This window comes from Amphiprion ocellaris, chromosome 4 (genome assembly GCF_022539595.1).
Source record: "Amphiprion ocellaris isolate individual 3 ecotype Okinawa chromosome 4, ASM2253959v1, whole genome shotgun sequence".
Lineage (NCBI taxonomy): Eukaryota > Metazoa > Chordata > Actinopteri > Pomacentridae > Amphiprion > Amphiprion ocellaris.
In genome coordinates, this window is record NC_072769.1 from 26,978,227 (window position 1) to 26,990,366 (window position 12,140).

The following is a 12,140-nucleotide window of genomic DNA, read 5'->3' on the forward strand; positions in this document are numbered from 1 at the left end:
GTAAGAGTGCACAGAGCCCAAATGTCCAGATATTTATGGCTGTATACTCACTAAATGTAATAATAATAAATATAAATAATATTCATACAATAATAAAAGTAATACAAATCTGTCCCTGAGTAAAGCTACTTGGTTACTCTCCATCACCTGAGCTGCTCGTTCCCGGCTGCAGACTTGTGATTGCACCAGTGGCGCGCAGGGGTAGGAGCGGACACGTGAACGCGCCTGTTCCACCTGGACCAATCACGGACGAGGAAGGCTGCCCGCTGCTCGGCCCCGCGCTGTTGGTGCCGCAGCTCGTTCCAGGACGCCGTCAGCTCACCTGGAGACCCGCAGCCGAGCAGACCTCCTCCTCCTCTGGAAACTACCAGCAACTAATAACTCCAACGACGGAATACGACGTCCCGACCAGCCGCTCTCCTCTCCTCCCTCCGGCCGGTAAGTGAGGCGGGACGGTACCGCATCGTGTGTGTGCGTGGATGTTCAACTCTGCTGTGGAAAGTCACCGGAGCGCATTTTATTTTAGCCCAGCAGCGAGATTTTAACCTTCACAGCGGCCGTAGGTTGTGTGTTTGGTGACAACCAGAGGGTCCTGCAGTGCAGAAGCCAGAATTACATCATTTGTTGTAGTTTAAGCCTCGACTCTGTTGCTTTGCGGTGTCTTGGCAACGAAAACATCCTGGAAACATCATGTGCACAACTGGGCTGTATCATTTCATCATTTGACATGACTGTCAGAGAGCTCAGAATGTCCCTATCTGCTTTTAGTGTCATTATACAACAGCACGTGGCTTCTTTCATTATATACAAACAACATACTGGACATAAATATGTATAAAAACAAGGACAATGTCTGGAAAAAAATGCAATACAGAAATATAAAAATACAAGTAAGTAGTGAGAGATGTAAATAAGCTGTGAGGCATTTATTGTGCAATATTGCAGGTGAGGTAAAAGAGTAAAATGTAAACACCAAATGAAGGATTTTGTACTCTAATGTGTCTTTTGTACACCTTATGGTAATCTTTATATAAACATTAGTGTTTTTTGTACTTTAATTCTGTGCAAGATGATCAGTAATAGTCATACAGTGGATATTTAATGTGTCTTGGATGACAGAGACCCTTTAATGTCAATGACAAAACCCTGAATGTTGATTTTCTACTCATATAGAAGAGCACTAATTGCCAAAATCTAAGTACAAATTGGTGTATTTATTGTGTCTGTTTTTGCAAATTAAAATTTGAATATAGTTCGATTTTTCTTTTAAATACTAGCACAGATACAGTATTTTGTCGCATTCAAGGACAAAATGTTGCTTTTTCAGTCACTTAACCTTGATATATAGACAAAACACAAATGCAGCCAAACTTCCAAGCTTTTTGTTTACTTTTTAAAAGAACTTTTCCTAAAAAATACTGCTTACAGTGGTCGTAGTTTAGGTTTAAACCCAAATAAGCACGTAAGTATTGTGTTGTAGAGACTAATCTGCACTGGAAAAGGTAGGATTTTGTACTCAAAGATGTCTGTTTTACACCTTATTGTACTCTTTATATTTTACTTTAATGTGTTTTTGTACTTTAATTCAATGCAAGAAGATCAGTAATAGTCATACAGTGAACATTTAACATGCCTTTAATGACAGAGACCCTTTAATGTCAATGACAAAATCCTGAATGAAGATCAATATTTAGCAAATGTTTCACAGAACTACAGTAAGTACAGATTACTGTATTCATTAAGTGTTTTTTTGCATGTTAAAGTTTGAGATAACTTTGGCTTAAACCCAAATAAAGAATATATTAACAAGCACATAAGTGTTGTGTTGTAGAGGCTCATCTGAATCATTTAGAACAGGAAATGAAGGATTTTGCATTCTAAGGCATCTTTTTTGCACCTTATGGTACTCTTTATATTAACTTTTGTGTTTTTTGTACTTTAATTCAATGCAAGAAGATTTGTAGTTGTCATACAGTGGACATTTAATGTGCCTTTAATGACAGAGACCTTTAATGTCAATGACTTGAGTGTAGCTGTTTTTTTTTGTTAAATATTAACACTGATACAGTATTTTTTTAGTATTCAAGGACAAAATGCTGCTTTTTCAGACACTTAACTTTGATATTAAGTCAAAAATCTAAGTTTCCTGCAGTGTTTTCATGTAAGAAAAGCAGCCAGAGCTTTTCCTAAAACACTACTCAATGGTCATGACTGGTTTAAATCAGAAACAGTCTTTTCAAAGAATATGTAAACAAGCACATAAGTATTACATTTGTCAGTGTTAAGTCTGAGATTTGCTACTTTACAGTACATCCCAACATGTCTGGAGGGTATTTTTCTGTCTGGAGTAAGAAGCAGCGTTCTGGTGTTTGTTGTGGATTCTCTAACGGAACCTGATGCCCTTTTAGTTCAGCATGTGTGGCTTTACAACTCTGTTGGTTTTGTTCCACACCTCAGAGCCCGGCTTCCTTGGCTTTTGTGCACCGTCATCCACGCCGACATGAATTAGAGGGCAATCCATTCAAGTGTGGGGAACAATACCCCTGTTGGGAAAAAAAAGAGTTTCTCCCTCGGGTCGGGTCAAGGGGGAGGGCGGTGTCACCCCCGGTTGCTGTGGAGGCCGAGAGCAACATGGAAAACTCAATTCTCTGACGTCATCCCGAGGAGGAAGATATTGGGGGGCTTGATTTATTAGTGTGGGAGCAGGGAGGGTCCTGAATGGTGGTTGGCAACGTGGGTCAAGTCTTCTTTACTGCCTGAAAATCTGTGCTTAGAAGTTCAGTTTTATCCTGCGGCCTGTGAAAAATGGATAGAAATGAAGCGACAGCAAAAGATTAAAGGAAAACAGATGAAAATTGAGGGATCTGTGGTTTCATTCTAACATTGAGCCCCAAACTCTGGCCCCAGATCTCTGCAAAATAAACAGAACAAGCCCAAAATAAAGAAACAAACTTTGGAGCGTAGAAGGCAAAGAAGGAGGAAGGTTTTTAATGATGTAAAAACAAGTCCGAAATCAATATATTGTCAGCCCAAGGAGGAACATATAGGGGGCTGAATGGTTGGATTTGAAGTCTTCTTTCTTGCCTGAAAATCTGTCCTTATGAATTCAATTTTGATTTGCTTGTGTGTGAGCAGGGATGGGGCTGAATAGTTGTTGGCAACGTGGGTCAGGTCTTCTTTACTTTAAACGAGAAAAGCACTCAGAGAGTGCAGCACTCCGCCAAGGCTGCTTACTCGTATGATTTCCGATGGATAAGTCCCGGTAAGTCCGCAGCGGTGGATTTGTAGTAGAATTGCAATCATGTGATCGTCAGCAGGCAGCTGACGTAGTGTTCACTTGTTGTCATAGTTACAGTGACGCTGTGCCACTATCTTGCAATGATACAGACACCTTTAACAAATGTGAGTATCCAGACTATAAGCTGCATCACTGCCAAAATCTAATCAATTGGTCCTTAGCCCTCTGCTTTATTTTCCACCTTTGTATATCACCATAACCTGTGTCTCAATCAGTATCTGCCGATTCAAGCCAGGTTTGTTAATGATCGAAAGCTTTCTGTAGCAGATGGAGGTTCAGAGCTGCACAAAACCACGAAGCCAAGAGATACAATGCAATTTGCCTAAAGCGGATCTTGGCAGTAGGCTCAGATTGCTTAAGCAACAATTGGAGGCCAGAGCCAGAGGTGATGGAGATGCTGTGCTCCGCTGCAGACCAGACAATGATCACCTGTTCACAAAAGAACAAACATGAGGAGATTCAAAGCTTCGTTTTTGATCCGCAGCCTCTCAGACGACGTATCCGTCTTTTTGTTACCTCCCCCGAAGTGGGTTTGGTTTCACCTGGTTTACTTTTTCCTCCTTCTGTATTTTTTATTAGGCGGTTCAGGACTTGTTTTGTGATCTGATGTGTGATGTGCTTCTAGAAAATGCCCTCCGTAGTATAATTGACGCTGTTGTCGTGCAATGTGGGATATTTTACCTGTTAAGAGTCGGATAAAATATCTAGAAATTCCAAGAAAATCCAAATATTTTAGAGACAGGCAACTAGTATGAAGACAGTGACTTAGCAAAATGTCTCATTGGTGTTTTGTCACTGCATAAACAGCACTGTTTATCAGTGCAGCTAATGATTATAAATGATATACGATATATGACTGTTCAGTCTATAAATTAGGGCTCAGGAGCATGATGCAATACAGGAAGGAAATAAAGTTTAAAACATTCCGAAATCAATAAACCGGTCAATATTTTGTGTCTGTATAAATACATACATATTGTGTTGTTTTTGCCGCAATGTATTTCAAAAACTAGTTAGTAATTTCCTATGAAGGCACTGCTTGCTCTGCTACATGCGCTGCAGACAGTGCCGGGTAATGGAGCTGGAGCCGCCCTGCTGGACAAACTATAGGATAACACCATTTCTACATTACCGAATGCATGCTTTTTGCCTTTCTATTCTGTAGAAAATAAATTTTTATATATTTCAGTGCAAACATCAATATCTGCAGACAAATATATTGCTCAGTTTTAACATTAAATTGCCAGAAAAAAGCTCAAAAAACATATTACGACTTCTGAACACGTCTTCAAATGCAACAAACATTTCAAAATCCAAATATAGATTTAGAAGAATAACATTTTTGAAGGGTATATAATAGAAAACACAGGTAGTTTTAGGTGAGATGACAAAACATATGGCAAACTCAGTGTCCTCTTTTAAATCTCCTCTTAAAACTCACTTTTACTCAACTGCTGCTTTTATTTATACAATATTGCTGTGTTTTAATGGGATCTTACTGGTTTTTAAAATAATTTTTTCCTATTTGTTTTTACTGTAAAGCACTCTGTAACCGTGTGTTTCAAAAGGTGCTATACAAATAGAGCTATTATTATTATTATTATTATTATTATTATTATTATTATTGATATTATTGCTGCCCCAGTAACTGGCTGAAAATCAATCAATCCATCGAGATTTCAGCCGTACATAGTGGTAAGTTTGATGTGTTGGTATATAATCATTTATTGCTTCACAAAGGGCTGCAGACTTTTAATGAATGAGGTGCTCAGAGTGTTTTTCTGCTTTGTCAGTTGAGGACGAGGACAGATTCCTCATTTGTTTGCAGAAGTTTTCCCACTGGTTATACGATTAGGTGAATCCCCCGTCGGGTTGCAGGTTAGCTGACGTGCAGGATACAAGCAGCGCTGCAAGCGAGGTGGTCCTTCATAGTAGTCTTAGCTGAAGCCTGTTTAAACGGTAGTTAACGGAGCAGCCTCGCGTGCTCTGCAGGCCGGCAGCTTTAGTCTTTAAAATCTGAAAACCTCGTTTCAGACATGAGCTGTTATTAGCAGATTTACGCTAAGCTCTGGGGGATATGTTGTGTTGGGGGCTGCTGGATCTGCACATAGTCTTTACAAAATCCCTCATTCCCTGATCGGTGCAGGTGTTTGTGAGGCACAGCGAAGGGAAGGCAGTTTCAAGATGGTTTTAGAGGTTTGAAGTGTACAGTTAAATTTATGTAAAGATGCATCTTTATGAGATTGTTCTTTTGGCACTTTGTCAGCTGGGGAGAACAGTACATACCCTGACCCTTAGAGTTGATGTAAGCTGGAATATGATTTGTGGCAGTGTTTTGGCCATCTCCAGCTTTTATTCGCGTTGTGTATCATCAATAATTTCCTGACACATTCATCAGCAAGTAGTGATGAACGTGCTTCTCTTAAACAATGCTGTTAGACACAGTTTGTTTCTCTGTACAACAGAGACGATGAAAAGCAGGTTTATTGTGCTGAGGATGTATTGATTTAAGATAGAAATGTTAACACACAAGGTTCTGTTTATCAACTGTGGCTCTTGGTAATAATTAAGCAAAATAATAAATGCCAATTATTCACAGCTTTCCTTAAAAAAAGTTCATGCATATTGGAAGATGAAATAACACAATGAAAACTTTAATGCATAATAATTCACTCTCATCACATTCTTTTTCTCATTACAGCTGTGCTTAGTTCAGTACAACAGGTGGCTAGTCAAAATTTAAAACAGATCATTAATGCATGTCAGTATTTACTAGTCTCTCGTTACTGTCACTAAACGAGACATTCATATTATGAAGTGTTTTTAATTGATAGAAGCATTTCTCCCAGGAAAATGAGTACAGTCATCAAGTGTGAGCATGCAACTCATTTCCTCATTAAACCAGCAACACAAGGCTATGATTCTCTGATCATTAATCAGAACTTTAAGTGCCCCAGATAGGCAGCTAAGTGGTTTGTACTCTCCTGACTGCACTACATAACCCAGAAACCCACACTGCTGGCGTCTCAGGTTTGGTCACACTGATGGCTCACCTTAGACACCTCAGTTTGCTCTTTATAAGAAGAGAGAACCAGTTAGATGATGACTATTATGAATGGAAAACGTGGTGTAGTAGAGTGAGAATATGACCAGATATGGATCCTGTGTGTTTCAGTTACAGCACCCACAAGATAACATGGGTTTTGAGGCTGTTTGTTGAGCTGCTTGAATTAAAAAGTCATCACTGTCACCTCCAGCTGACAGCTTTTCTCTGAATGTGAACGTGGTGCAGCAAGATCAGTCTGTTTATAGTAACACTTGAGCATCGTGGGTAGTTTTGTTCATCTGGAACAGCTTTTAGGTGACTTTAACTGCTTTTGAATCAATGAAGACACTGCATGCTCTGCTACATGCGCTGCAGAGAGTAGTGGAGTCGGAGCCGCCCAGCTGGACAAACATTTGGTTTCTTAATTACCCCAAGCATGTTTTTTTTTTCATTATATTCTGTTGAAAATAACTTTTTCTATATTTCAGTACATGTCTGATAACGCATAACAAATTCTTACTATGTGAGATCTGTGATCAATATTAGCAGACCAATATATCGGTCGGTTTTAACTATAAAATTGGCAGAAAAAAGCTAGAAAAAAAAATATAGCGTCTTAATACGTCTTCAAACACAACCAACATTCCAAAATCCAAATCTAAATTTAGAAGATTAAAATTTTAGCAGGGTATATAATAGAGAACGTACGTAATGTTAGGTGAGGTGATAAAACGTGTGGCCTTCTTGCCCCAAAAACTGGCTAAGAGGATCAATCAATAATAGCAACAGTGTTGTAAAATAGTAATCTGTTAATTAGTTAATCAATTAATCCATTCATGATTTCAGTCGTGTTACATACATAAGTTTAAGGCTGATATGTTGGTATATAAATAGTTATTCCTTCACAAAGCGGGGCTATCATTCATATATATTGCAGAGAGTCCTAAATTATTCTTAAAATTGTTATTATTATTGCGATTTAGAGGACAGGGAGTTGAAAACGATGCTGTCAGTTGAAATTTTAAACACTTTGAGGAACCTTTTTTTTCTATTTTCTGCTTCTCAGCATCACCAACTTAGACTTAGATGATTTTATTAATCCTCGGAGGGAAATTAAGTTGTTACAGCAGCATGGATATTCAGTAAAGGAGTAAACAATAAGACAACACAGAATATTAGAGTATAAGGTGAAAATAAAATATAATAAAGTGAAATAAAATCAAATAAAGTGATTTAAGATAAAAAATATATAAAATATAGTGTAGAAAAATCAACTGAATATACAAGTGACAGTTTTTTATGTGTATAAAATGAGAATAATAACCTCCTGGTGACCTTCAGCAGATGCGTCTGTGAGGGAAAATCCACGTCTGACTACTGCAGGTTTGGTTTAACATGGCATGAGGTGCCACGCTGTACCTCGGCTCTCTGAGGAATTTATTTCTTACATTCTAGACAAGTAACTCCATGTAATAATCTCCTCAAAACCGATTTTGTGGATTTGAGAGTGAGGAAACTGTTGAGTTCTGTTCTGTTAATCCTACTGTATGACATGGTTGTTTGTTAAAGTGGTTATCAACCTGTACGTGCAGCAATGTTGTCGTCCTGAATCCTAGAAGTTACATAACTTACTATTTTTTGAAGGTTTATGTCCTTTTCTTCACTAATGCTCATTAAGCTTTAAATAATATAATTTGAAACAGTCGATAAAATAAGTTCAGACTTGCAAAATGTTGGAGACTAAAGAGAGGCGATTTCACACCTTGTGGACGCTCACTGATGTGTTTGCTCATCCAGTCTGATGATGGCTTTGTGTTGGGGGAGTTTTCACTCTTATCGTGCGAAGGTGACAGTTACTTCAGCTAATATAGCAACGAGCAAATTACCAGCAGGGAACTGAGCGTAAAATATCCACCTCGCATCAGCTTTAATCACTTTTCTGAGAGAAGAACCACTGGTTATTTTTATTTTTTTCAGTCCAGCACATGTTGCTTCCAATGTTATGAATATTTCACTAAAGCATAACTTTACAGGTGAGTCGTCTCTGGATCTCTGAGAGACTCTGCTGAGGACAGCAGCAGCTGGGTTGGAACACGGGTTACTTTATTCATGCTGGTATGAATAATTCACTCAGCCAGGTTCTGCCAGGGTTCACTCTGAAAGTGCAGACACATCGATGTAAGCGCTCAATCTTTGAAAATATTTGATAAATCCAGGATTTCCTGAATAGTAGGTGCCTTGTCCACCGTGTTTGCCTGCAAATTTTTCTATCGGGGGGCTGGTTGAGCTCTCTGGTGTTAATTTGTGTGTTGCACAACCAGCAGCACGAGGCAATAAATGACCAGCAAGATATTTAATATTTATTGGTAACTTTTATCTTAACTGTGGGAAGAAGCACAAAGAGGTGAATCTTTTTATTTGACCGAGGTGCTCAGTGTGTGGGATGAGACAGGTGGCTTAGTGTGATTTATGTAATGGAGCAGATTAATACGAGTCCATTAGTGATCCTGCTGCAGTCCTGCTGCATTCCTGCTGCTCCTGCCCTCTGCTACACATCTAAACGCTGAAAATTCATGTCCTCCATCAATAAAAAAGACAATTTTTTAGCAGCTCTTTTGTGTTTTATATCTGCAGCGATGTTTGCCTGGCCAGTCCCTCCAATATGCTCAGCTTTCACTCTATTGTGTGTCCTCTCTATTGTAAACAACACATGGAAATCAGAGAGATAAACCAGCACTGGGAAGAGAGTTCTCTTTTTAGTTAGTCCAGGAAAACACACACAACAGAAATGCTCAATGCAAGTCTTCAAATAGAGACACTGTGTGCATATTTGTTTATTGCAGTTTTATTTGTTTCTTCATGTGGAAATCCATCTTGGACGCTATAAAGAGGCCCTGACATTGAGAAAGCAGAGTGGGCTCCAACAGCAGAGAAGTGACAGAACAGAAAGTTTAAATGTTGTCATCAGTTAGCAGGAACAACTACAAAGAGAAAGGTGATAGCACAATTAAAATTATATAAATAATAATCCTAAATTGATGCCAAAAGCTTTGTTCGCCTAGATAGATTGATAGCATGCTCATGATGACATGCAACATTCCGTTTGCGTTGGAAGTTGGAGTTGGTAAAGTTCTTGCCAGAGTTGATCATGTTCTAGACAAACAAACTAAGGAAAACCAAGATACAACTGATTTATTGACAAACAAATGAGACCAAAGTGCTAATAAACAGTGTGTTACTACAGATGTCATTACTGTTGTTGTGCTTTGCAGCCATCTTGGCTCTGAGGTTGCCACTGATGAGGTTTTTTCCACCTTTCCGAATGTAAATTTCCGATGTCCAGCTTCCTGGTTCAAACTTAACACACCAGCATGTTGATGTTGAGCAGGTTTAGTGTTTACTGATCTTCACCGGGGGCGAGTTAAAGTTATCGTTTCCACAGAGGAAGAGGAGACAATGCATGCTAATAGAGAATCAAGCATGCAAAAGAGTTCCCTGCACTTGAAGAGGCCAGAAAACACAAACGAAGGAGGTGCAAACAGAGAATAGGGGTTAAAGTTACAATATGAATTATCTAATTAGCTTTATATCATTACGAATGGGTCAGATCCGGAACTGTTTATCAGATAAAACAATTTGAGATGTGTGATTTTCTACAATTTTTTGACCGTTTAGAGATTAAATTAATTATCACAAAACCGATTATTAGTCGCAGCGTTATCTAATATTTGTGTTGCAGTCTTGGGTATGAAAAAGCAGCTGAAACCCCGTCACCAGCTGCCCCCTCACCTTCACTGTTTGGAGAAGTTTGGATCAAGGTGGTCGAAAACGAACAGGTCCAACGGCGACGCCCCGCCAAGTGCTATGCAAACTGCTCTCTGCTAACGAGCGTTCCCGTGGCAACGACGACGGAGCAGGATTGTCCAAATCTCTTGTGAACATACCTCTTTGGCCTTACGGTGCCAGTGAAAGACTTCTGCCCTGCAGGGGCTCGCTGACCCTCAGGAAATTGAACTGGAAGTTAGCGGCGGGGGATTATTATAGCAGCCGGTGGCGCCTTGACCTTCACCGTTACACGTTGGAGAGTTAGAATGGATTGTGTTTGTTTTGGACTTGATGGCTCCCTGGAAACTTGTTGGCAGTTACCTCCGGTTACAGTCCTTTTCAGCTTTAGAGGGTTTTTAATAGAACAAAGGATAATAAGTTGTACATGGAGTTACTTTTTGCCGACGGGCCTCCACAAGCCTCCAGAGAATATGATCCTCACTATAGACTGTCTTCAGGCCTCCAGAGGAAAAACACAACAGGTTTTGTCATTTGGTGTCTCTTGTCATACTTTCAGTGAGCGCCATGTGAAAGCATCTGCCTTTGTTCTGTTTTTCCACTCAATAATTTAGGTTTTGCATTTAATTGAAGTGTCTGCGAATGCTTGAAAGAAGCTTCTGAACTTCTCTTTGCCATTTTACTCTTCTGCTGGTGTCCCATACAACAGTGATTAGCTCAAACAAAGAATATAAAGTTTCGAAAAGTTAGAAAAACTGAATTTTGTATAAAAAATGTTTGCCTTTTCTTTACTCGCATCTCTCTCAGATGTTGGGTCCAAATTTTCAGATCGAATCTGGGATCTATCTGACATGCATAAACCAATATTTTTCAAAATCCGTCTTAAAGGAACACAAAGATAGAAAGAAAACCAACCGAAACTAAGCCTGGAAGATAATAGGAGGCTTCCTATTTGCAAAATAACCATTTTTATGACAAATACAGGATCCGAGTTGACATATTATATTGTAGAGCTGCAAGGATTAGACAATTAATGGTTTAACTAATACATCTGCAAAAATGACAAGAATTCATGGTTGATTTGCTCAAATGTGACTGACTTAAAAGTAGCTAGATATCCTTGAGTGTTGGACTGTTGGTTACCAGACAGACATTTGAAAAGTCAGAGTTTGCTTAAACTTTACCTTAAGAAAACTTTTAGATTGGTCCCACGACCTGTCTTGATCGTTATGCCTGTCAGGATGTTTACTTCATATTAAGGAAGCCATGATATCAGAAACTTGGAATTCAGTGTTTCTTTGTCCCACATTTGATACCAAAAAAGTAAATCAAATTAATTTGCTTCGACATAAGCTGCTGGGATTTTTTTGAAGTTCCTCATTGTTCTCCATTAAAACATCCTGTTGACTGAAGCAGCTGTAGACAATCGATTCATTTACTGCAGAAGAAGAGACAAATGACATGTTAAATACCTCCTTTTATGTGAACATGATCAGAGCTTGAAGCAGAAAGTCTGAGTTAAAGAAACTTTAACCATCTTCAGATGCCTGTTAACTCTGACTGAGGTTTTAGTTCCTGTCGAGCCGACTTATACAAGCTGGCTTTGTAGTACAGAACTCTGGAATTCTGTGTCCAGATCTGCATATCTGTGTTTGAGCTGCTCGGATACGTTTGATATGCTGCTTAAAATGCCTCTTTTGTCTAGAGCTTGTTCCTGATCATCCAACTGAAATACAAGAACTCATGGTGCGTTTTTGTTTTTTATTAGTTGACCTGTTGCTGCACCTGTTGTTCCACATGTTGCATTTACAGCTCCTACGGTTCTGTAGAAAAACAAATGCTATCACTGAATTTTGGCATCAAATTGGTAGCGTAGTGTTGGTTCTTGGCTCTATTCTGGGAGGCGTCCTGAACTCCCTCTGTTCTAGAAGACAGGAACTGTTTTTTACTTCACAATAACACTGACCTCTGTTGACTTAGGTTGTGTTAGCCGTCAGAGACTAATGATAGAGG

The 12,140-nt window shown here is 39.1% G+C and overlaps 1 protein-coding gene across 2 annotated transcripts in view; it reads left to right on the forward strand.

The window, feature by feature from the left end:
* The first annotated feature begins 258 nt into the window (after positions 1-258).
* Positions 259-12,140, forward strand: part of fhdc1 (FH2 domain containing 1) — a 37,769-nt gene continuing 25,887 nt past the window's right edge. For both annotated transcript variants that reach the window (XM_055010325.1, XM_023293533.3), the window contains exon 1: positions 259-438. The gene's annotated coding sequence lies outside the window, so the exon portion shown is untranslated. The remainder of the gene's footprint in view (positions 439-12,140) is intronic.